General features: G+C 44.6%; 1 protein-coding gene, 1 long non-coding RNA gene and 2 pseudogenes across 6 annotated transcripts in view; 1 reads left to right on the top strand and 3 right to left on the bottom strand.

Annotated features, from left to right (window-relative positions):
* LOC132235798 (uncharacterized) overlaps positions 1-26,761 on the bottom strand; it is a 458,887-nt gene that overhangs the window by 61,356 nt on the left and 370,770 nt on the right. The window lies entirely within an intron of this gene.
* Positions 1-26,761, bottom strand: part of FGF1 (fibroblast growth factor 1) — a 90,295-nt gene that overhangs the window by 22,744 nt on the left and 40,790 nt on the right. Inside the window, exon 1 of one of the 5 annotated variants that reach the window (XM_059698745.1) lies at positions 21,155-21,279. The exons of 2 other annotated variants lie outside the window; for them this stretch is intronic. The gene's annotated coding sequence lies outside the window, so the exon portion shown is untranslated. Of the gene's footprint in view, positions 1-5,431; positions 5,453-10,897; positions 10,979-21,154; positions 21,280-26,761 lie in introns of those variants that run through there. 2 more of the 5 variants (XM_059698744.1, XM_059698746.1) reach the window with 2 other exon arrangements.
* LOC132236304 (small nucleolar RNA SNORA36 family) lies at positions 9,653-9,776 on the bottom strand (annotated as a pseudogene).
* Positions 25,744-26,351, top strand: LOC132234430 (large ribosomal subunit protein uL6-like; annotated as a pseudogene).

The following is a 26,761-nucleotide window of genomic DNA, read 5'->3' on the forward strand; positions in this document are numbered from 1 at the left end:
CTTGCGTGGCGGCCTCCCACAATAGTGACAGCCGAGGGTTAATGTGTAAAGGAAAATTCTGGGTTTGCCGGTGGGAACAGAACCGTAACTGGGGAGCCGTATGTGAGGGTGTTACATGGGATTTTAAAAGGGCAAACACTGTGCCAAGGGAAGTTTTTTGAGACAGGTCGTTATGAAGGCTATGCCAGTTGTTGCCTGCTTCCACAGCTCTCCACGCATCCTCATGACACACAGAGAGGGTGTCCCTTGTGCAAAGGCCATCTTCATCCTAATTACTGCCTAATGAGACATACTTATGATGACACAGAAACCACCATATTGCATATTATAATCCTCTAATGTCCTCCATGCCCACTATCCACAAATTTGTAATATATTAGTGTAAAAATGTATCAATTATGCCTCTGAGGATTAAAAAGCAAAGCCAACAAACACTAGAATTTTACAGCATCTACTTGTCCCCACCATTTAGGAGAATGACGTACCAGTGACTCAAGGACTGTACAAGGCAGAGGCGAAGAGACCAGGACCCTGACATGGAACCTTCGTAGGTGTGAGTAGATGTTGGTTGTACACATTGGTTATCAGGTGGCCTTATCATAATAATGATCATCATCATTAGCATTGTATTCTGGGCTACAAGCTGACTCATAATTCTCACCACCACCCTTTGAAACAGACACTAATCTCCCCCCATTTTATAAATAAAATGTAGCCAAAACGTAGAGATGTTCAGTGGTCTGTCCAAGGTCAACAGCTGGTACGTGGTGTCTCTGAGCCTCCAGACGGGGCTCTTGAAACAAAGCCCTAATGTGCCCTTACTCACCAGGAAAAGGTTCAGTGACCTCACTGATACTGCAGTGTTCTAGTCATCCCGCCCCCTCCACGGTTTCCCTCTCTGTGGTTTCAGTTACCCACGGTCAACCGTGGTCTAAAAATATTAACTGAAAGACTCCAGAAATAAAACATTTCCTAAGTTTTCAATTGTGCAGTGCTCGGAGTCGCCTGATGAAATCTCACACTGTCCCGCTCTGTCCCTCCCAGGACATGAATCTCCCGTTGGCCAGCATAGTCATGCTGGATACACACCCACCTGCCTGTTGTCTCTTAGTGGCCGTCTTAGTTATCAGATCGATTGTTGTGGTATCATAGTGTTTGTATTGAAGTCACCCTTACATGATGGCCGTTCACCTAACTTCCACTACAGTATATTGGTGTAACTGCTCTATATTATTATTCATTGTTGTTGTTCGTCTCTTACTGTGCCCAATTTAGAGATTAGACTTTATCACAGGTATGTATATGTAGGAAAATGTAGTATACAGGTATAAGGTGTGGTGCTGTCTGTGGTTTCAGGCAAAAATTATTTACTTGTGACCCAGACGTTGGTTATCACCATCACCAACAGTCTCGGCTTTCGCCCCCATGCCAACCTTGCAGTGGGACTCCCGCTGTCGCTCATTCCCCAGCAGAACCCACATCACCAGGTGTTAAGGAGCCCCGGGAACGTCACAGAAAGCCAGCCAGCCCCCTGCATTCTCCACACTCGCCATCCATCCACCCATCCCTGGAACAGCCTCATGGAGCTACTCCACAGAAAGTAATTCCGCTGTAAATGGAGGCAACAGTTGGGATAGTTTGTCCTGGTGACTTTGGAATTAGGGATCATTTGGGAAGCGTCCATTTGTTTCTCTGCTCTAGGCATTTTAGTGTTTCTGGTACATCTCCTGCTATCTGCAGCCACATGGGCCAGTCACACTAGCCCCACTTTCAGTTAATAGTTTGATGTCCCTCCACAAACCCCCAAAGAGAATTTTGCATATACCATATAAACATATATTTAAAGTCAGAGCATCCCAAATATGCTCTCCACATATGGTAAAACTCTGTCCAGCCCTGTCACATAGTACAGTAACAGATAGAAACTTAATTCTGTTTACATTGATTCCACAGGGCAGACGGCAGATTTTACCTTGCACAGCACGTTGCGTTTCCTTCTCAAACCCTCATTCTTTCTTTCAGAGCCTTTTCTTTCATCCACAGACCTCTACGTCTCTGTGTCCACCTCTGCTTTGTTTTGTTTTGTTTTTCTCTCTCTCTCTCAGTCTCTCTCAGCCCTTTTCCCACCCAGCCTCTTCATCTCCCTCTCACTCCACTTGCTTCTGGATCCCTTCTGATATGAAGCAATTTGGTTCTTCCAGACATGGCCCTCTTGACCCATCACCTCCCTGTTAGCATAGAATAATTACAAGAAGCCCCTTTCTTCAAATACAGCTAAGAGATCATTAATATTCTTTGTTTTATCAATTTTTTCCCAAGCACTTACTAAGTTATGTCCTTAATTTGTGGCAGGAGATAATAATTATATATTAGTGTTGCCATTTAACTGTACAAATAGCCACTTGTAATGTCAGTCTTCAGTGGGCAGACTTTTGTTTCTTGTTGTGCCTGGGTTTTCTCAAATGGAAGTCCCACGTGCCCCTGATTGTGCGTGTTAAGGAGGCCGCCCTTCTGCATCCAGCAGCCATGGAGAGTCTCCATTAGGACATGTTCTAAGTGTTGGGCATGGATTTGGCTCTATTTGCATTCTTGCTTCCATCCCATTGGGATGAAGGGGAACAGATGCACAGAAGGCAGATTGAGGGAGGGAGGCACCAGCTCTGTCCAAGGATTGTGCTAATGCTCCCCTTCCCGGACTTCATCACTGTGGGGCTCTGCAGGGGCCAGCAGGCACCCCTCCTTCCTGATTACAGGGCAGCCTACGGTTATGCCAGGCTGAGACTCTGCTCTCTGCCTGCTCCCCCAGGAGGAGGGTCAGTAATGGGGTGGTTTACTGGCTTCAGATTGCTCCCATCACCCCTCAGTGCAGATCCATACCTGGAAACCCGATGGGGACCTGCTGACTCCTGAAAATAAGCCTTGAGTCAACATGAAATTGATAGACTGTGGAAGCAGCATTTATGAATCAGCTGACACTTAAAAAAAAATGACATCCCTTTTGTTGCTGAAGGAAACCCCAGAGACATGAAAAGCCCCCCCCCCCTTTTTTTGCCTTATTACAGTTTACCAATATTTTAAGCAGTGGTTGGTCCACAGTTCCTTGCCAATCCAGATTTGTTAGAGGATAGGAATAAAGGAAGTCTATGAGGTGATAAAACCATTAGGCAGCAGCCTTAGCAAGCCCTTGGGGATTTACACGAATTGCTCTAATAAATGAATCCATTAACTCCATGATATCAGGCATTAAGCATAATGGAAATTTATAAGCTCTGCTTCTTGTTATTACTATCTTCTTGTTGGCTGTTGGGGAAAGGAGTTATGTCTCTCTCTCCCTCTCTCTTCTTCTCTGTCCTTCTGTGGGTGCATGTGCGTGCGTGTACGTGTGCATGTGTGTGTGTGTGTGTGTGTGTGTGTGTGTGTGTTGGGAGATGTCAAAGATCAAGTGGACTTCATGCCATTGTTGTGTGATAAGCCCAGCCCTTTGAAATTTGGGGCACTAGTGAGATTTTGGGAAAACCTGAAGATTTTCTTATTAGTGACACCAAAGTGAAGAGAACACCAGCCTTTGGAACATCCGTGTTAAAGGCTGACATATTTTGTAGCTTGTGGAGGAGAGCATGAACTCTCACACACGAACAGGATGCTAAGTGTACACCCTTGCCCAGGAATACACAGTCACCTTTTCAATGTGGTACAGTGAGCAACACCATACAGCCCCTTCGATGCACTAATCGACTCTGGGAACCTGGGCGAGTCATTCACTCCTTCCCAGATGTGCCCCCTAACATTCCCCACTCTGCCTGGGCTCAAAAGTCATGACAGCACTCGGAAAGAATAGAACCATGACCTGACCGGTAGGAGATATGAGTAACTGGTTATGTTGAACCAGTCAAGGCTTGATGTGGCCTAGGTCAGCCCTGACTGCTTAATTTAAAGTAATTTTTAAACTGGTATGAAACTATAATTTTTTAGTCCCTCTCATATTTGGCAGAAATTAGCTAAGCTCCCCAACCCCCCCCCCCCCCCCCAAATCATTTAAGCCACCAAAATAGCAGAGAAATGAAGGAGGCAAAGGGAAAGCAGTGTTATGTGTGGCAGAATCCCGGTCACCATTTCAGGCTCAATCCTCAGTTTGCCCACAGTTATTGAGGTGACCTTTGTGAAGCCTGCTTTAGGAACAAGACATTTGTGCTCAGTTTGACCCTGGCCACTAAGCTGGAAGGGAATACTCACAGTTCTAAGAATCAAGGGAAAACAAATGCTGATTTTTTATTTTTGTTTTTATCCCCTGTCACTGCTTACACATGCAGAATACCCATGAAGGGAGATATTTTGAAAAATATATAAAGCCACGGAAGGTAGATGCACAGGCATCTGTTAAGGTGGTAATTGGATGTGTCCGCAAGCCCAGCATATGTAAAACAGGCCTCACCTTTGGTTCCAAATACACTTTAAGTCTTCCCTCCCTATCTCTATGAATGGCATCACCTCATAACTTAACTATTTCTTATAGATATTAATAAACCTAGATCTTATTAACTCAGAATGTGAGCTAATATTAAATATTAAAGTTAATATCAAATATTAAAGGTACTTACTAAAGAAAAGAAAAGAAATAGAATTCATTAATTCCAACCAGCAACTGGCAAGGATAAGGGAAATGAAACAAAATAAATAAAACTGTATTTATTCAAAAGAATCCAGGGAAAGAAATAGAAAAATTGCTCAAGATTAGGTGGTAGAAATTAATCCAAATGTATTATGATCACAATAAATGTAAATGGGCTAAATTTACTAGCTACTGGATTTTTAAAAAATTCATCTACACTGATTTCAGGAGACATATTTAAGACACAACGATACAGAAAAGTTAAAAACAAAAGGATGAAAAGTAGATACCAAATGTTAACAAAATTAAAAGTTGATATGGCGATAGTAATATCATATAAAGTAGGTCTAAGACCAAAAGAATGATTAAGGGTAAAAGGCATCACTGCATAGAGATAAGTAGAATAATCAACAGAAAGATATAAGAAAGCCTAAGCTTGTGGGATAATGACAGAGCCTGAAAATATATAAATAAAAATTGACAAATACATAAGGAGAAGTTGACAAATCCACATGGCGGTGGAAGATTTTAATATATTTCTCTTATAAATAATAGAGCAAACAGACAAAAAATCTTAAGGATATAGAAGATTGAAATACACAACAAGCCCAATTGAATGAACATGAGAGAACTCTGCACCCCAAATTAATGAACACCATTCTTCTCAAGGCCACTGGAGCATTTGTAAAAATTGATCATGTATCAGGTCATAAGGCAAGACTCAACACAAATAGAAGAATACATTGTGTCCATACTATTCTTTGGGTGGAGTGGAAATCACTCACACCCCTCCTATTGGTGACAAAACCCTTTCTTTTGTACCTTTTTAATGTCTCCTAAAATCATCTTCCTCAGTCCCACTGTGGCTGCTTTAGTTCAGATGCAACACCTTCTCTCACCTGGGCTGCTGAGATAGGCAGCAGTGGTCCCCTTCTTCAGCACGGCTCTCTTTCATGAAGTGCCCTTTGACCCTGCTGCTAGTGGCCTTTTAACACATGAATCTGACCATCCGTCTCTTGCTAAAGATCTCTGACTGTGTCCGTGGGTTCCCTGCCACCGTCAGGATAAGTATAACCCAGACCCCATCATGACGTGTGAAGCTTTCATCATCTGCTCCTTGCCTAACCCCGTTGCCTTTTCTCTTACTGACCTGTTTTTCTACTAGTCCCCCCACAGCCTCACACCAATAGCATTCTTTCTCTCTCCCTTCCTCCACCCTTCAACCATGGCCTAGCTAAGTCATACTCACCCTTCAAAAATTCATCTCAGATATTCTCTCCTCCAGAAAGCCTGTCTGACACGTTCCTCCAACCTAACCTCCCTACTCTTCCTCCACACCACACGTAACAGTTTAGATGAGTTTATTCCCTAATGCTTCCATAGCCACACTGTATTTACTCTCGTACAGCACTGGTTGCAGTTGCCATACAGAGTCCCTGTTTAAATTCTTTAGTGGTATCCCAACAAGGCCTGCAGGGCTCTGTGAGAGCCAGCCCTGGCTTCCTCCCCTGCCTCATCTTCCACCACACTCGCTTTCTAAATTAGCCTTTCATTTCCTTGAAATCACTGCCTCCCTCTGCTCCCTAACCCTTACCCATGCTCTTCCCTCTCTCTAGAGCACTGTTCCTCTTCATCTTCTCTCTACCCCACCCACCCTGTTAACTCCTACTTTTCTTCAAGTCTTAGTTCAATTGCCAAAATCCTCGAGGAAGCTTTTCCTGACTTTCCTTAACTGGGTCAGGTTCCTCCAGTTCTCATAAGAACATTTAACACCTCCTCAGAGCTCTTACTTCAGTTTTTAATTACACATTCATTCTTTTCGTTATTTAATGAGTGTCTCCCTTTACGTCGGGCTTGTCAGTTCCATGATAGTATAAATCAATGTCTTGCTCACTATGGTACCCCAGTGTCTGGCAAAATGCCTGGTGTCTAATAGGCACTTGATAAATATTTGTTGAATGAGTGAATGAATATAATTTAATTATGTTTACTTGACTGTCTCCTTCATTCGTCTCTAAGACCTTGGGCTATTCTCCCCCCCCCCCACCCCCCCACCCCCCCAGACCCAGCGCTTAGCAAATGTCTGCACAGAATCAGTGTCCTGTGGGTGACTGAATACCAGGCCAGTTCCTTCTCAGGGTCCTAGTGGGAGCATGTTATCAGGAGACTTAATCCTCAGGTATTAATAGAAAAACTAAGCCAAGAGCCTAAATGCATTTTAATTGGGTTAAAATTAGGCTAGAATATCCCATCCTCGGTTAAAAATAGGCACAACCCTGGTTCCTGTCTTGTAGAAGACACTTCCTGACATCTTCAAAAAGAAGTATGATGGAAATTAAGAATCTAAAGGAAGATTTCAGACTTTTGGTCTCAAGTCTAACCTTCTTATCTGACCCAGAGAATGTCTGTGTGATCTGGTTTTACTGTTTTTGCCAGGGAGTGTCAGGCTGGCAGGGACCCACTGTACACCCTCTGGTGAAGGAAAGTCTACCTGAAGAGGGGGCGACAGTGTGTTCTTCTTTCTCTTTTCCTCTACTCCACCCTCCGTAATCTGTCCCAGGTCTGAGGTAGGAACATACCATGGCTGACTGGCCTGGGATAGCATCTCAGCGTGCTGTCCCCAAGCCAGTTCTATTCCCCGAGCTGAAATCTCATCTTCCAAAGTTGGCAGTAAACCATGGATGTGGCCTGGGATGGACTTGATAGTGGTGTGCAAGTTTGTAAAAGCCAATTATTAAATATTCAGGAATTTTTGCGAGCCAGTTGTTAAACCATTAGTAGCTTGATATCAGCCCTGGTGAGACTATTTACACCACAAAAATTGGAAAATACTAAAAATCAGGGCTTTTTTTTTTCCTTCTCTATTTCTATCCTTTCTTTCCCTTCTGTTATTCTCCCTACCCTCCTCCACCCCCCCCCACCCCCCTTCTTTATTTCCTCTGGTAGCTGGTTTACCAACATACTACTGAACTTGGGTTTGAGTCCTGGCCAGACACTTGCTAGCAAATTACTCAGTTTTACAGTCTCAGTTTCCTCATCTGCAGAATGAGATTTCATAACAGCAGCTATTGCACAGAATTGCTTTAATTGTTAAGTGATAATACACAAAAAGTGCTGAGCCCTATACTTGAAAACCTGCAAGCATTCCATAGATGGTAGTTTGGTTACCATATTCCACGTATCATACTGTTTAGTTTTGTCAATCTGCACTATTCATTTTGGATTGAGCAGACTTGATTTTAAACGTTGAGTAATATTTTGGCAATATTTAAAAAATATCATTTTCTATGTATAGGTTAGAAATTTTCATTATGACTTATATGTAATGATGGTCTCTTCTCATTTACTTGGGTGCTAACTAGGATATAACAGGAAAAACGATATTTCATCATGTTTTGTATGTTACTGTCCAGGATGACAGAGAACCTAAGGTTCAATAGTCTTTCTTGTCTGTTCTTTAATTTCAGATCCTTTTAATTCTAAAGAATCCCAAGTCACTGATAAACTGTGCCCTGGCTTCCAGAATCAAATATTATTTGAGGGAGATCAAGATGTCATACTCTAGAATGCCAACAACTTTTATTCAGTACCTGCCATGGGTAGAATCCTGCAGATGTCCTGGAAACTTAAAAAAGGAAAGAAAGAAAAGGAAAAAGGAAGGCCTGAAATCCCTAGTCCACAATTATAATATGCCAAAGTCTCTGAACACTAGAAGTTCTTTCCTAACTCAAATTGTGGCAAAACATGACCCAAACTCGCCTCCGACTAAAATCTGTATTCCACTTTGTGTTAATATTTCTATAATCCAGTGCAGAATTAGTAACATGTTTGATTGATTATAGTGCACTGTCCCAAACCTCACTGGAGTTGTTCCATAATATACAATGTGTGTACCATACTGCCTTTCTAAAATCTCCAAAATTCTGATTCGAAAATAGACCTACCCCCAAGGCTTTTCAGATAAAGGGATTCTGGACCTGTCGCAGAAATCACAGTGTCTGCCTTGAAGGAGTTTACACTCTGGCCATACGAGATTCATCAAGACATGCTTCAGAAAAGAGGGCCATAGAAGCCTGGGCCAAGTAGCTGGCAGGAGCGGGGGTGGTTATAATCCAACTGTGGCACCCAGCAGCTCCCCTACCCTTAGCTCTCACACCCCATAATGAAGAGCAGAAAATCTGAGCAGACAACTGCCACCCCTAAGGCTCTCCCCTAATTCCCTGAATTTCCTCCCTTGATTCTGCATCTTTAATTCTCTGCAGTCTGGCTTATCTACTCCCAAAGCACTTCTCCCCTTCGAGCATTGTTCAATCTGAGGTCAGGAATTCTTCCAAGTGCTTAGGGAAAACAGCCTCCACTCCGAGGGAAAATGGTGCACTCCCTGGCAGTGGTGTGCGTGCTCTGTTCTGTCTGAACTTTAATGCTCACCCGCCCCCCCCCCCGCCCCCCTTCCAGAGCATCCTGCAGGCTCTCCGCCATCCTGAAGAGCTGCACACATCTTAATGGAAATATCCGTCCTGCAGACCGATGCTTCCTGCCTCAGGGCCTCGAGCCAAATGCAAAATGATTCTGCAGAGGCGCTAGTAGTGCTCGCCCCTTCTCCCAACCTCTCTTACTGATGTGGCTCCAACAATCTTTTGAATCTGTTGTCCAGGTTACAATCTCCAGAACCAGCTCAGCAAGGACATTTCTTTCTTGGAGTCGGCAGACCTTTCAGCTCATAGGAAGATGGTCAGTTTGCTGGGTCTTTCATATTTTTCTTATCTCCTGACCCAGAAATGTTGGCTTCTCCAAACTCAGTCTTTTGAAGTATGTGTTTGTTATCTCTCTGAAAATGCCAAGAGCTTGTTGTTCTTTATGTTTCCCAAGAGCCCGCTTTGGACATACCAGAAATAATAAAATATGCCCATAAATAATGAGATAGTAGCCTTTTCTCCAACATTTACTATGTGTCTCATACATTATTTTAATTCTCAAATAAATTCTGTTAATTAGACATTGCTTTTTTAAAAAAATTTCTTCCTCTGTTTTTTTTTTTTTTTTTTTTTTAGGCTGGGAGGTAAATGATTAGAATAAAATTTTCTATTCAGTCACCTACCCTAGCTGGTTCAATGTCCCATCGTGTAGTGAACAGAACAGAGATGCTGCCCTGAACTGAACTTGAGGCCTTTGCTTTCTCAGCCCCCACTCTGCAGCTCAGGACCAGCGGCGCAGAGAACTTCAACCATTTCCCTAAGGTACACAGCAAAATGAATGTTAGAGCTGAGATCTAAAGGGAGGGTTTTCTGACTCTGGAGTCCATGGTTTTAATTGGCAAGGAATGTGGGAAAGACGAGAAAGTCCATCGGACTGAGTAATCCTTAGCTTCTCTATGCTTTTTGCCCCACCAGCCTCCATAACTCGCACAGTCCTGTTGACGGTGTTCTAAAGGAGATACTTGTTTTCGTTGAATGGAGCTGCATGTTCCTACCTTGGCACACAACCATCCTCTTTCACAGCCGTACAGTGACCTCTTGATTGCCACTCTCTGGCTTCCCCTGAATGACCCAGCGTCACCCGAGTCCATCTTGACCTTTGTCACACTAGAGTCACTTGCCACTGATCATTAAAGAGCTGGGGCCAGGCCAGGGACCACTGGAGGTGGTGGTGGTGTTGGGGGGGTACTATGTGAATGGTCCTACTAGGTTGGAAACACCATGAAAAAGGCAAGTTCTCACAACCTGAGAGTCATAGACCTGGGTTTTGGCTTCTGCTGTTTCATTAACTCCTTGTGTGACCAGGCAAGTCATTTAATATTTCTGACCCTCTGCGGCCTCATCTGTCAAAGGAAGCTGCTACGAGTACTGATGTGGTCACGGGCCATGAGGAAAGAACGAGGTAGGCCCAGGAAGGGCCCTGCATACAGAGAGCGTCTGGGAAATAGAAGGAATTGTTGTTGAAGTATCAGTGTGTTGGATATTGACGTTTTGATAGTAATTGGGCTTTTACCAAGCATTTTATGTGAGTAAACAAGCATCTGCGGGTGCCTGTTGTGTGGACACTACATTAAGCGCGTTATAATCATTTTGTATTTGCTGTTCCTTCTGGCATACGGGTAGATGCACACGTTCCCTTTGCTCCAGCCGAGAGAACTGTCAGCCGAGAGGCTGGGCAAATCTGTGGTTTAGCTGCGAATGAAACCCTCAGCCCTGAGACATCAGGTTGTTGTGTCGCCCTCTGTAGGGCGGCCCCATTTCCAGGAGCCCCAGGCTCACCAAAACATTAAAAAAGAAAGAGGACAGAACTCACATTTCTGCCAGACAGATGATATCCAGGCGCCTCTGGAAGAATGGTTAGCATTCCTGGTGTGCGGTTTCGGGTTTTAAGGTGCTTGGATACAAAGAAGGAATGTAAACTCCACAGAGCTCATTTCACATGTCAGAGTCTATTCTGGTTCTTGAAAGTGGGCCCAGAGGCCCCGCTTCGGCCCGGGAGCCACAGTCCTGCAGAGGCATTTAGCAGCACGCAGAGCAGGACTCCGGCGGGGCAGGGCCCAGGGGTGCCAAGGGACCCAGTGAGAGCCACAGCCAAAGGGCAGGAAGAAAACAGTCACCTTCCCCAGAGCCAGCCTTCTAGCGACTAGTTTCGGGAGCGTCTACATTAGACTAGTAGAAACCTTGCTTCCCTTCCCATTTTTTCTTTTTAAGGACTCTGGCTAATTTTAGAGGTTTTACTTGCCAACTCTCTCTGATCTCACATGAAAAGTCCAAAAGCGGCTATTCTCCCATCCGCACTGTTTGCCCTGTTTCCGCACGCCCGATGGCTCACGAGGTCCCGTGGTCACGTCACCGGTAGCCCACACACGGCTCCGCACACAACCCAGCTGTAGGCAGGAACCAGGTGGGTTTATGGGAAGGAGATGGTGTTTGATAAGGGATGAGCTGAAATCTTGTATCCGAGAAGCTAAATAAGAAATAAATCTGCCTTGGGCATCTAGCATCTCCAGGGTGGTGCACATGGCAGACAAGATGACACTTATCAGAAAAATCACCGGGATTGGTAGGTGCCGATAACCATGACAGCACACTCATCTGTCAAACTTGGCCTCTCAAGGGAGTTTTCCTTCGTTTTGGCAGGGTGCTCCAAACATGGTTCCAACTCCTCGTGCTTTCCCTCCTGGTTTATTTCTTTCTTCTCACTGACCTTTCCAAGCCATTTATATTCCCCACTGTCCACTCCTCCTCTCTCCTGTCTTTTATATCAAAGCACCACTATATTGGGCGGGGTTGTTTGAAAAATGGCGAATTTTTACGTTATTGGCCTTCGAAAGCAGATTAGGCAACAAAAGTCAGGAGGAATGTCAGGGTGACTTCTGCCATACTTTTGCACGTAACTGCTCTCAGCTTTTAAAGATTCTACATTCCTGGGCTCCTCCTTAGTTCAGAGGGCTCCTCTGGAATTCGATAAACCTAGACATTTAGATGGGCCCGTGGGGTAGGGCAGACAGAAGGCGGGACATTTCCTAATGTTTTTCGTGGTGCTGTATTCTTGAACCCTCAGTGGTGTAAATCACTTTTCCACAGGTCTGTTCATGAAATATTAAATGGGTGTTGTACTTCAAAATTGCCCTCCATAGGAGTTGTGAAATTTCACATTCTGTAGGGAGTTTAATTGATTTGATGTTCAAAAATGTTTAGCACTGAATTTTCAGCAGCGTGACTATGATAAGCGTCCCTGAGTCTATGTCGGACCCACCGTGTCTAGGATAGTTCTCATCATTTCCCCATCCTCTACCTCAGACCCAAATTGTATCTTGTGTAACATTTATGATTCCACTTATCTGTTTGTTTACTTGTTACTGTTTGTTTTGCTCCACAACACTACACACACACACACACACACACACACACACACACACACACACAGATCTGTAAGCCTCACGAGGACCCAAATCAGGTTTGTTTTGCTCACATTATATGTCATCACCTAGATCTGTAGCCTGACACATAGTAATTGCTCGATAAATAATTGGGAACAAATGAATTTTAAAAGTCTGTTCTCAAAAAGCTGTTGGGTTTTTAAAAAGTAATTTACCAAAAATTAATCCCTATGGAAAAGGGAAAAAAATTAAGGTTAGTTTCCCTTTTCTGCAGATCCTTTTCAGTTTGGTGAATAGTGTTTGTCTGAGAATTGTGTTTACAGAGGAGGGGGTCGGAATCACTGGTTATCCATATAGTGGGGAGAAGGAATAGTGTGAGGCCTGCCACTTTCCCCCTCTCTTTATCCATCCTTTCTTTCTTCCTATATTTACTAAATGTTACTCAAGGATATGCCAGGCATAGTAAAATAGGGGTAATAGTATACCTACCTCATGGATTGCTGTGAGGATCAAATGAAATCATTGTATTTAACAGTTCTTGGCAAAGTACCTGACATATTAAGAACATGGAAAATGCTAGCCATTAACATTATCATCAGAAATATTGATGGAGCAACTCTTATGCACCTTCTGTTTCAGACTCTCCAGAATAAGGAGAAAAGATAATGTCTAAATCACCAGGGGCTTGTGGTGATTTATGTCATCAGTTTTCTTTCCATAATATCTGTTTTCAGAGCAGAGGGTTATATGGTGGCCTCTTCCTTTTACAGGTGGGGAGGGTCAGCTAGCCAAGGACAAGAGTGAGGAGAGTTTCAAATAAAGACACAATGCCTACTACTGATATTTTTCCTTTTTCCTCAGGCTCATTGTTTGACTTGGCCCAGCACTGTTACTGATCCTGTCTTTTTTTTTTTTTTTTTAATTTGATATTTGTTCGTCATGGGTTGTTGTTGTTTTTTCTGCATGAAATTTGACTTTTTAAAAATATTGCATTGAAATACCATTTCTGAGTAAATTTTGCACCTGAAGCAAGTACCTCCCTCATCTCACCCTAGTCCCAGCCCTTTTAACAAGTCTAAGTGTCTCTAACCTCTCAATATTGAGCCCTTCGACTCTAGTGGAGTTAGCAAATTTAGGTACTTATTATCCACCCTGTGCAGTTCACCATCCGCTCCTGTCTGAGCTTCTGAAACAGCCCCCTCTTTTGTTCTTGGCTCCTCTGATCATTTCTATACACAAAGCCAGAGGGATTTTTAAGAAGCCTGCATCAGATTGGCCACTCCCTCTTTCAAAACCTGCTGTGCCTTTCCATTTTCATAAACCCTTACCATGGCCTGCAAGACACCGTCTGGTCTGGCCTTACCTCCTGCCACTCCCTCCCTTTGCCCACTGCATACCAGCCACTGCTGTCTTCCCTGGGATCCTTGACCCAGTGTGGTCTTCTCCACACGCTGCCTTCATACAAATTGCTCGCCTTCCAGCAATGCCTTTCCCCAACACGGTCCACTGCCTTGGCTCCTACTCGCCTTTCAGATGGCAGCTGATGCACCACCTCCTCAGGTCTACCCTCACCTCCTGACCTGAGTTCTGTCCCCCCTCTGCCTTCATTATTCTGTTTTGTTGCTTCCTGTTCTCTTCCTTTCCAACATGTCCCATCATTTGTAATTCATTAAATATCCACCCATGTATTTACTTGTTTGATGTCTATCTCCCTCACTAGACTGTCAGTTCCCGGAGGGCCATGTTTAGTCACCACCTTCTCCTCGATCCCTAAGCGATGCCTGGCACAGGGGAGTTGCTCACCTATCTGTTGAATGAATGAGGGAGGGAAGGGAATGAGTGAACAGATCCGTCTTCAGCCTGTAAAGTCATGACCTAAGGATGCTGCCACACACTAAGAGACTTACTTCCATGTCCCATTCTGCTCTCTGTCGCAATGAACTTTGCTCTTCTAAAGCAAGTGTTTTTCCACTAGATTATTTTTATAGAAAAAAAGGTGAGGCAAATATAGAGATAATTATTGATTCTCACTCACAAAGTTCCTGCTCCCTATCACCAACATCCTCCTGAAAGCCTGCTGCTGGATTCCTGGGGACCGCAGGAAATAAGTCCGCTGAGCACTTGAAACGCCGTTACGAAAATAGACCAGACTTGACCTTCCTCCTGTGGAAGGGCCTCTTCCTCAGGGAAAACCTTGCAAAGAAATTTTATCTGCTCTTAGGTGCTTCCTTCTGCAGTCATCCTCTCAGCGGCATTATCTGTACATGCTCTGAATCCTGTTCTGAGATTGTCCCCCCACAGCCTAGGTCACCGCCTGAGCAAATTGCTCATTTTAATATATATATATATTCTGATCATTTATAACCTGACTTTACTCAATACATTAGGATTTTTCCTTAATAATAAACATAAATCTATACCTCCATTTGTAATGGCTGCATAGGGTTACACTATGTGGACATGCAAAACTATGTTCAGTAATCCCCTTTCACTGAGTCAGTATTATAGACATGGGTCTGGGTTGGGCTGGCACCTGCAGCCTCAACACGCCTCCTGGGGGATTCTGATGCACACCAGAGTGTGAGAGTCCTGGTCTGGTAGCCTATTTTTCCCCCCGCATCAAGATAGAGGAAAAGAATTCAGCCTGGAAGGGAAGGGCCAGCTTGATTATTTTCGTCCCTTTAGCAGAGTCACGGAAATATCTCCAAATCTACTCTCCTTGTTTTCTTTAAAAGCAGGAGCCCAGGGGACACTGCCCATTTTGATATGTTTATTTTTTTCTCTTTCTTTCCATTACTCATATTTTCTTTACTGAATTATTGTTTGTCCCTGAGGGGAGGGGGGTGGCGGGGGGAGAGAAAACAGGTGAGGCGACATGGGTGCAGGCTCCAGGTGCTCCTCGCCCTGCTCCACCATGTGAGGCAGGGGCAGGAGGGCTTCCTGTCTCTGCAGCGAGAGGCCCGGCCTCTGGCAGGCACTCCAACGCGTCTTGACTTAATTTGGGTGGGTGGCTCCAAGGCTCTGGTTTGCTGGTTATGGTGGCACCTGATGGGAAGGCCCAAATCTCTCTACACTGAGCTAGAAACCAGTTTGGGAGAATTAATGGGCATCTACTCACAATATACAATCCCATGATAAGATGAAATCAGGCCTCCAGGGTGAGGAAGGTCACATGGCTCAGAATTTCAATGAGGTTCTGTTATGTTTGTGTTTCTCTTTGCCTCTTATTTTATTGGTAAAGTTGTTCCCAGATTTTCAAAGATCTGAGTACTCCTTCATTCACTTGACACATATTTAATGAGACCTACTATGTGCCAGGCATCAACACTAATAAAAGAGAAAAATTGTAATTGGCTTACGAGCTACCCTTTTCATTGGCTAATCAGGGCTATATGCAAATTAACTGCCAACTAAGATTGGCAGTTAACTGCCAACAAGATGGCAGTTAATTTGCATATGTAGGCACAATGCAGGAAGGCGAAAGGGAAAGCAGGAAGAAGCCCCCTGCCACTGACAGTGATTGGAAACCCAGGGGGGAGCTAAGAGCTGGGAGGCAGGGCAAAGGCGGCCCTGGGGCCGCCTTTGCCCTGCCCCCCAGCCATGATCGGAGAATCAGGTGCCTTTTCCGCAATGGCCAGTGATAGCAGGAAGTAGGGGTGGAGCCAGCGATGGGAGCTGGGCACGGTCGAAGCTGGCAGTCCCGGGAGCTAGGGGTCCCTTGCCTGGGCCTAAAGCGAAGCCCACGATCGTGGGACCGCTGCAGCTGCGGGTCCCCGCTGCCCGGGCCGGACGCCTAGGCCAGAGGCGTCAGGCCTGGGCAAGTGGCCGATCCTGCGATTGGAGGGTGATGGGGGTCAACGCCTGAGGGCTCCCAGTATGTGAGAGGGGGCAGGCTGGGCTGAGGGACACTCCCCCCCACACACACCCAGTGCACGAATTTCGTGCACCGGGCCCCTAGTGAGGAATATAGTGGGGAACAGGACAGACTGGATGAGGCCCTCTTGAAGTTCACATTCCAGTGGGGAAGACCCACCATAAAGGGATTCCCAGTGAACTGAATGTCACTGTGGTAAAGTCCAGGGCATCATGGGAGCCAGATAATAGGTGACCTATAAAGCCTGGGAGATGGGAAGACTTCCTGGAGGAAAGGACATTTATATTCCTACTGAAGAGGGAACAGTTATCAGGAAGAGCATGTGCATAGGCCCTGAGCCTAGAAAGAACATGTTTCATTTGGGGAGCTGAAAATGATCCACCAGGGATGAGAAAAGAGGGCTGTGGTTGGAGACGTGGGCAGGGACCTATGCAGAGCCCTATAGGTCCTTATCTACAGGACAGTGGAAAACCACTGAACAATGCAGGCTGGGATGAGACCTGGTCAGAATTGCATTTATAAAAAGTCACTCTGGCTGCTGCATGGGCAAGTATTGGAGGAGAGGTGAAAGCAGGGAAACTAGATGCAATGATGCAATGGTCCAAGTAAGAGGCAGCAGGACCTTAGATAAGACAGTAGATGTGGGTGTGGGCCAAATGTGCTAGCCACTCTGCACAGCCTCCGCCAGGGTATCTGGGGTAGACGGGCCCAGTGGCCTTCTCTCAGAGAGACAGCAGCGTTCAGCCAGTGCACAGTCCCAGGAGAAGAGCTAAACTGGGATTTAAAAACCCCGCCACCAAATATGCCAGGAAATAGAATTTCCAGGTGAGATAGTGCTGCTTTGGGAGTGTGGGCTTCTTCATCTTCAATAGCAGGTTTGGAAGTGAAGCACCAGCGTCTTAACAGATGACAAATAGTGCTGTGGAGCCGGAGTTCCTCTATGCCTGACCTGCCGGGCTAGGCAGTAAGGACTCTTGTCCCTGCTCTTCTCTAGCCTGTCCTGACTCACCAGATGACTGGACAAGTCGTCTGTCCCTCGGCTGCATGTGTCTGACCTTAAGAACTGAAGTTCCGAGTCATGATACCTACAAGACGGTGTCATCTCTGGGAGGTTTGAGGGCAGGTCAGACACTCAGAGGAAAGGGGCGGGGGGGGGGGGGAGGGGGGGGGGGAAAGAGCAGGCTCTCAGTGTGCCTCCTGGCCTTATGATTCGTTGGGGCTTGGTGACACCAGAAGAGATGGCTGGGGTCCTCTTCAGGGCACTTCATTCATTCACTCAACAAATGGTTATTAAGAGTCTATGTTCCTGTCCCCATTGTCAGATGGTGAACAAAGTCCGCAGTCTTCCAGCCGTGGAGCTTATATCCCAGCCATTTCCTGAGGCACGACCAGTGGCCCACCCTGCCTCCAAGCTCTCCTGGTCTTAGTATTGAGTAAGAAGGCCCAAGAGTTCCCTGGCATTGAATCCACCTGGCCTCTAACAGAACTGAACTTCCGGTTTGCAAATGTGCCAGGTTCACTCTCACCTCCAGGCTTTTGGACTTGCTTTTCCCTTGGCCTGAACCTCCCTTGGCCAACATTGCCATCTGCCCTACCAGCCCCCAGGATATTCCTACTTCTTCAGACTTCACCTCAGATTTTCTCAGACATAATTTCCTGTCCATCAGCTCCAGGTCCGGCCCAGCGCCCCAGCCAAGTTCCCCTAGCCCCTCTGTATTTCACTGGAGCTATTACTGGACTGTTTCTCCCCCTTGACTTTGCTCCATTAGGGCAGAGTCCTTGTCCATTTTTTTTTCCTCCAGTGTCCTGCACAGGCTTGGAACATAATATGTGCTTAATAAATATTGGTTGAAAGAAGGCAGGGTGGGCAGGGGGAGTGCTGATCTATGCTATGCTGTGCAGCTTATTAGTTTTGCTGGAAAGACACGCTCTACAGTTAGAAGTCCCTTCAGGAACCAAAGCCTGGGAAGCCATACTAATTTGCCAATTGCCATACTGAACCCAAGCATGTGTATCTTTTTTTAAAAGATCCTTAAATTAATTTTTAGGGAGGGCGGGAGGGAGGGAGAACATTGATTGGCTTCCTCCTGCACGCCCCCTAATGAGGATCGAGCCTGTGACCCAGGCATATGCCCTGACTGGGAATTGAACCAGCAATCTTTTGGTGCATGGGCCGATGCCCAACCAACTGAGCCACACTGGCCAGGGAGAGATATTAACTTTTATAATAGACACTTACGTATTGTTTAACTGTTTACTTTGTAAGTAAAGATAAAATCTAAAGAAGAATGAAAAAACAAAGCAAAAAAGCAAGGGCAGAAAGGAGCTCTGAACTAAGGGTATGAGGTAGAGCATCTACTGTTACCCCTTGGCTTCCTGGGTCACCACATGGATGCACTTGGCAATGACATCACCTCAGTTCAGGACGAGGAACGGCCCGGTGAGAAAAGGGTTACGTGGAGACAGAGAAGGAAAGAGAGGAGCCAGGTGCTTTGCTTTCCTCTTGGCTATAACTTATTAACTAAATTCAAGTTCGTTTTCCTTGTCCCCTTGGACTGAGGGTAAAGTCCGGCTGGAGGCCTGAGTATAGTTCTTTGGGGCCTTTTCAGGGTCAGAAAACTCACATGCAAGCAACTTTGTTTACATCAGCAAATCCAGCTGCGTTGTGCAAGCACTTGACCGGCCCCTGACTCCCAACATAAAACAGATGTCTGGGCAGCGCAGGGAAAGCACGCGGGGCTCCTGAACTGGTAGAACTTGGTTTTGATGAGCTGGGAAAATGACAGGAGATGGCTGGCACTGGCTGTGACAAGAGTTGACAACAACAGTGACCAAATAGACCTAGCTTTGTGCTGGCTTCAGTCACATGGGCTCCAAGAAGAGATGTTCAGAGGGGACTGTAAAGGCCAGACTGCATTCTTTCTGGAGAAGGCCAAATCACTGTGTGTTGGACCATGGGGTTTTGAGCTGCCTTTTGACCGGGATGTGGAAAGAATTGCGGTCCCCTAGGCCAGAGAAGGGGAAGTGGGATCAGAACCAAGATTCCACTTGGCGCTCAGTCCTAGAAACTGCTCTTCTACTTTTGTCTGCATAACTTGTTGAATGTCATCCACATGGTATAGATTGTGGAATAAATCTCTCCCTAATAAGTAAATGATTGCTTGATTAGGTTATCATTATGTTAAACATTTTTTCAGGTAATGTTTTCCAGCTAGAAATATTCATAAATAATGAAAAACCAAGTCCTTCTCAAAGAACCAGGCACATACCCTATCTCCAGTACACCCAGAGAGCATCATGTCGTCTGCCCACTCATTTGAACAAAGTAACTTGCATTCCCTATCATGCTCTACTCTACTGATATTCATTTAGTAGATTTGCAAAATTGCATCCTGTGGTAAAATTCTCCCTTGAGGAAAGTGATGAAATTAAAACAACAGTTATTTAAGATCTTCAAAACTGTGAATTTAAAAGATAATACCTATACATCTGCATTGGAAAAAGACTACAGATTATACACACGCACCCGAAAATGTGACAACAGCCATCATTGGCTGGTAAAGTTACAAGGATTTTTATTTTCTTCTTTATATTTTTCCATATTTCCCTAGTTTATTTAACCAGTGGCATATATTATTTGTATAGTCAGAGACATTTTTATCTTAAAAATCCATTCAAAATTACAATAGCTAAGATCTGGAAACAGTCCAAGTGTCCATCAGTACATGAGTAGATAAAAAAGTTGTGGTACATTTACACAATGGAATACTATGCAGCAGTAAAAAAGACATGGAGGGACCTTTGAGACTACATGGAGGGACCTGGAGAGTATTATGCTAAGTGAAATAAGCCAGTCAGAGAAAGACAAGTATCACAAGATCCCATTCATGTGTGGAATCCAATGAACAAAATTAACTGACAGACAAAACAGATCCAGAGACATGGAAGCATGCAGTAGACTGATGAATCTCAGTGGGAAGATGGGGGGAGGGGGGCAGCGGGAAGAGATTAACCGAAGAACCTATATGCACATATGTATAACCCATAGACACAGACAATAGTGCTGTGAAGGCCTGGGGGGGGGGGCGCGGTGGGAAGGGACATCTGTAATACTTTCAACAACAAAGATAAACACTATATATACCTCTTGCTGCAGTCCAGGGGTCAATAGCCTGAGTTAATGCTAAAAGTTTCTCACTTAAGGCTCCCTCTAGGAAAATAGGGCTTTTCTCCTTGGATAGAATTGGAAATTTCTCAGTAGGGAGCAATCGCTGACCTTAAGATTCAAAATGGTGCCCATGAGAGAGGTAATAGCTGGGGGTTAGGCTTCCAATCCCTCATCATGTACTTAGCATAGAAACAATAGTTTTCTCCCTCTCTAATGACCATTTTTAAAATCTGATCCTCACTTTTTGTCTTCTGTCATCAGACTCTTAGTTACCATAAAGTAGGTCTCCATTTGCATCCCAGCTCTACAATTTGCTAAGATCTTGGCCAAGTTATTTCTAATCTTTGTGCCTAAGATCTTGGCCAAGTCATTTCTAATCTTTGTGCCTCTGTCTGCTTGTCTGTAAACTAACGGGCTTATTATGAGGATTAACTGAAATAATGCATGTAAGCGCATGTGAGCACAGCCATAAAGGTTGGCTATTATCATTATCCCAAACATCTTTTCCACTATTATGTGGAGAACATCTCTTCTGATTTAGGGGGGCCCTGTAATATAAAGGCATATACTGAGAACAGTGGCCTTCCAGAAAGGCCTAGGAACACTAGCATGAAAGGAAGGACTTAAAGCATCGTTCCTACTTACCTGCTGTCACACAGCTGGTTTCCCCACAGAGGCCTCCAAGTCTTTGGTTGAGCAGCAAACCTCACTCACCAAGGAAACCCTGTGAGCCTGGCTGCCTGCCTCAGCTGCTTGCCTCAGTCAGTCAGCGCTCTCTTTTAGCTGTTCCTTTTGGTTTCTCTGACTCAGAAGATCTTAGGTCATTCTGAGACAGCCTCCCCACATTCCCTACTTCTACTTGCTGTCCTGGGCATTTGTCATCCTTTGACTGCCCAGCATCTGAAGCCCCCCTCCCCTATTTGAGGGATACCCACCCCTGCAACACACACACACACACACACACACACACACGCACACACACACACATCTAGTTCTAGCTGGATCATTCCTGCAGTGTGATGCTAGGCCACTATGCCTTCCCAGTGATTCTGTGGGCAACCCAGGTTCTCTAAATTCTCTTTCTGCTTACATCAGTCAAAGTCAATTTTGGCTGTTTATAATTAAGAAACGTAGCCTAGCCAGTTCCTACTTGTCCTTCATACCTCCTTTGGCATAAATCTTTCAGCTGTTGATCCCCCAAACTTGCTGAGCTTCCCGTGTCATATCATTTATTACACTGGTTATAGCATTTTGTTATAATTGTCGGCTCATCCTCCCCTAGACTGTTTGCCCCCACAGCCATTTAGCTCACTGTAGTATATCCATCATGGAGCAGAGTGCCTGGCACATAGTAGGCCCTCTGCCAATATTAAGGTAATGAATGAGCCATTAAACCTTACTCTACAGGCGGGAACCAGAACAACCACAGTAGTTCCACTTGGAGAACCAGTTAACTCGCCAGCTTCTGGATAACCTGGCACCATTCCTAGTCTGATTCCAGGGAAACTAGATTTCCTTTAGCCTTTGGCAAGGAATAAGATATTCCAGCAGCATCCTGAGTGGGAGAGTGTGATGTTGGCCCCGTCTTGAAGTGGGTGAGTAATCCCCCAGGCAGCACTTAGCTTTAAATCCTGGCTTAGAACGTGGTCATCTCATGAAGCTCCCGGCTTAAAATGGAAAGTGGCATTACTCATGGCGAAGAGCAGACAATAAAAAAACATGTAGGTGGGGCCCGACACAATGGAGTGAGTATTCTCTAGCGGTGATGAGCATCTCTGCCCTGAGTGCTCGAAGGACTGGCAGACAGCTCAGTCATGGTCGGGCTTTGGAACTACACCTCCGACTTAGTTCATCACCCAGCACCTCACTCTCTGGGGGTGTTGAGAGACATTGAGTTTCTCACCCTCCAGCAGGCATGATGTCCCTGAATCAACATCAGAGGTGGCATAAAACGATGGTTATAAATATAGACTTTGGCACCCAACAGATCTGGATCTGAATCTCAGCTCTTCTACTTACGAGCTCCGTCACCCTGAGCAAGTTACTTAACCTCTCTGATCCTAAGTTTCTTTTATGCAAAATGGATTAAATAGTAGTACCTACTATAAGGCCATGGGAAAAGTGAATCAGACAATCTGTATAAAGCCCTTATCACAATCCCTGGCAAGTAACCAACACTTAGTAGGTGCTAAGTGCTGGTATTTTGTTGTTGTTAATCCTTACCTGAGGATATTTTTCCATTGATCTTTTAGTGAGAGGGAAAGACAGAGAGAAATATCTATGTGAGAGAAACACATCGATTGGTTGCCTCCTGCACTCGCTCCAACCAGGGCCCGGGCCAGGGAGGAGCCTGCAACCAAGGTTCGTGCCCTTGTCTGGAATTGAACCCTGGACCCTTTGGTCTGCAGGCCAACGCTCTATCCATTGAGCCAAACCAGGTAGGGCCTAAGTGCTGGTATTGATAATGTTATTTTACCATCCTCCTGCAACAGCCTCCATTACTTTTCTATCCTTTATGTTTATACAAATGCTCCTCAACTTCTGATGGGGTTACATCTCGATTAACCCATTGTAAGATGAAAATTTCCTAAGTTGAAAATACACCTAATCTACGGAACATTCATAACTCAGCCTAGCCTACCTTAAATGTGCTCAGGACACTTACATTGGCCTACAGTTGGGTAGAATCATTACACACAGTGAATACGCTGTGGAGTATCAGTGTTGACCCTCATGATCACATGGCTGATAGAGCTGTACTCGCTGCTGCTACCCCATATCATGAGAAAGTGTTGTACTGGATATCCCTGGGCCCAGAAAAGGTCAAAATATAAAATTCGAAGTACAGTTTCTACTGAATGCATATCACTTTCACACCATCATAAAGTTGAAAAGTCAAACCATTGTAAGTCAGGGACCGTCTGTATTACTCTGTTAATCTCACTCAGCCTTCATACCCTTCCTTCTTCATCCTTTCCCTCTCACACCCTCTGAGCTGAGGTCACACCCCAGCCTCCTTCCAAAGTCACTACTCTCCATTTCTATCTTGTCTTTCTCTCACGTTCTAGGTGCCTGTCAGCTTGCGTACAAAGACCCCACTACCCAATATCTGACCTGTCATTGTCTCTTCCCCACTTCAGAATCCATGACCTGACACACAGTGAAGCAAAATGCACTAGAATAAATCAGTCTGATTTTAATGGACAGATGGGGCATAAGAACGTAAAATGATCAGGATTCAACACCAGTTTCCAGTGCCCCAGCATAAGGTACATGCGCTAACAGAAAGCAAAGTGGACCAAAGTGCAGCTGATCGAAATTGGGCATGGAGCAGTAGTGGTGCTGATTACACTGTAAGCATTTTTCTTAGGAAAGAATATACGACCAGCTTTTCTAATAATGGGTTCTTTAGTGAGTTCATAAATAAGATTCAGATATTTTTAAAAAGAATATACTCTTGGTCCCAAGCAGATTACAGACAATACTATATGGAGATACACAATGACGTACATGTGTCAAGGCTCTTAGCATTGCACTAGGTGGTTTCATGCCAATGACCAGAGACTCAGCAATCAGCAGGTCCTCCAGGATTAAGAAAACGTCCCACCTTTGATCACCAATTTTTAGGTTAACCTCAGAACATGTCCTGGTCACTCATTTATTCAAGACATTTAATGAATAGCCTTTCATGTGCTGAGCATGTTTGTGGATATCATGGAAGATGTCCTAAAGGACAGGATGCCAGTCCTGCCCTCCAGGAACTTACAGCCCAGCAGGGGAGGCAAATATACACTGGGTGGGGAGGTGTGATGAATGTTGCAAATAAGACATCACATTTTAATGGGAGTTCCTAGGAGGCACAAAGCACTGAGGATGGAGATATAAGGGAGGAGCGGTTATTTGAGATGGTTCATATACATGATTAGGGTCTCAAAAGGCCAATATTGGCAGGTACACTGGACAGGGGACACTACATGGGCAAGGAACAGAGTTGGGGAAATGCAAGGTGAGAAGAGGAAGCAGTACACTTTGAATTAAGGATGGCTTATATATGATGAGTTCATGGGAGAGGGAGGTAGGGCTGGAAAGATAATTTATAGCCAGGTCTTACAACACATTTCCTGCTCAACATCTCCACATGGATGCCCAATAATTATCTTAAACTTAAGATGGCCCAGACAGAACTGTTGATTCCTTCTACTCAATTTCCCAGCTTTTCTTTCTCAAATATTTCAAAATTTAATAAATGCTCCTAGTGCCTCAGTCCCCAAACGGAGAAGTCATTCTTTTTCTCTCCTTCTCACTCCATTCAATTCATCAGCAAGTCCTATTAGTTCTATCTCCAAAATATATCCTGTCTGACCTCTTCTATCATCTCCATGACTGCCACCATGTTCCAAACCACAATTATTTCTTATCTGCCTCCTTGTTTCAATTTTTTGCCCTTCTACAGCAGATTACTTAAGTCAGATCACACCCCTTGCTGCTTAAAACCTTCTCGTGACTTCCTGTTGCTCTATCCACAGGAAGACTGTGTCCTACAGGCTCATGATCAGGCTCCAGCCTCTCCATGGCCTCCTCCCACTTGTTTCCTCCCTTGTTCATTGTGCTCCACCTACATCATTGGCTTTCCTTCTCTTCCTTGAACTCACCAAGCATGGACCTGCTACAGCATTTTTGCATTTGCTGTTCCTTCTGCCTTAAACACTGTTCCCTCAGCTTGAAATGCTTCTCTTTTCTTAGACCTTTGTGTGTCCATCTCCTCAGGGTTCATATTTCAGCTCCAATGTCATCTCTGCAGAAGGATCTTTCCTGAAATTCTGATTAAGCTGCCCCTTCTCAGATTTTCTTTATCTCAGAAGTCAAAATTTTCCTTCGTAGCACTTGCTGGAAATGTTCTCCAGTATTTGTTTATTTTTCTATTTTATCACCACCATTTCCATTAACATGTAAGTTCCATAAGGCTTTTTCTTATTTACTACCATCTCTTTAGTCTTGAGCACAATCCTAGCCCAACAGAAACTCAATAGTTATTTATGGAATGCAGATGCCTGGGCCACATACCCAGAAATTCTGATTCATTTGTCTGGGTTGGGACAAGGCAGAAAAAAGAGGTAATTTATTTGAAAAAATTTTTTTTTACCCTATATACATTTTTGCTTGTCCCCCCCCCCCCCAATATTCTGTTATTTATGCCAAATAACACCATCCAGAAAGTCAGTCAGTTTAAAAATATGACAGTAAGCTTTTCCATATCTATTGTGAGAACGAAGACCACTCTCAGCAATCCAACTGTCGACGTCCCAGAAAATGGGAAGGGACACACAGTTATTGCAAAGGGCCTCGGAGGCACCCTGTGACGGAACTTCAGTCACATCAATGTAGAACCCAGTCTCCATGGAAAGAAAAAGAAGAGGCTCCGGGTTGACAAATGGTGGGGAAATAGGAAGGAACTGGCCACCGTTCACACTCTCCGCAGTCATGTGCAGAGCAGGATCAAGGGTGTCACACGGCTTCCATACAAGCTGAGGTCTGTGTACGCTCACTTCCCCGTCATTGTCATTATCCCGGAGAATGTTTCTCTTGTTGAAGTCAGAAACTTCTTGAGCAAAAAATACGTCCACAGGGTTTGGATGAGGTCAGGCATTGCTTGTTCAGTAACTCAAGCCCAAAAAGATGAGTTAATTCTTGAAGGAAACAATATTGAATAAATGCAGCTGCTTTGATTCAGCGAGCCACAACAGTTAACAACAAGGATATCAGAAAAGTTTTGGATGGCATTTCTATTTCTGAAAAAGGAACAGTTCAGCAGCCTGATGAATAAGGTCTAAGTTGTCCAGCTATAGAATGAGCGAGATGCCAGATGATTCCTCATACTTATTTGTGATATTTTATTTTATTATTTTTTTTAATTTAAATTCATCGGGGTGACATTGGTTAATAGGATCATATAGGTTTCAAGTGTACGTTTCTATGATACATGATCTATATAGTGCCTTGTGTGCCCACCACCCAAAGTCAAATAATCTTCCATCACCATATATTTGGCCCCCTTTACCCTTTACTACTCCTACCCCTTCCCCCTGGTAACCACCATACTGTTGTCTGTGTCTATGAGTTTCAGTTTTATATCCCACAAATGAGTGAAATCATATGGTTCTTAGCTTTTTCTGACCGACTTATTTCGCTTAGCATAATATTCTCAAGGTCCATCCATGTTGTCTCAAAAGGCAGTATTTCACCTTTCTTATG

The sequence above is a fragment of the Myotis daubentonii genome, chromosome 5, assembly GCF_963259705.1.
Source record: "Myotis daubentonii chromosome 5, mMyoDau2.1, whole genome shotgun sequence".
NCBI classification, from domain to species: Eukaryota; Metazoa; Chordata; class Mammalia; order Chiroptera; family Vespertilionidae; genus Myotis; species Myotis daubentonii.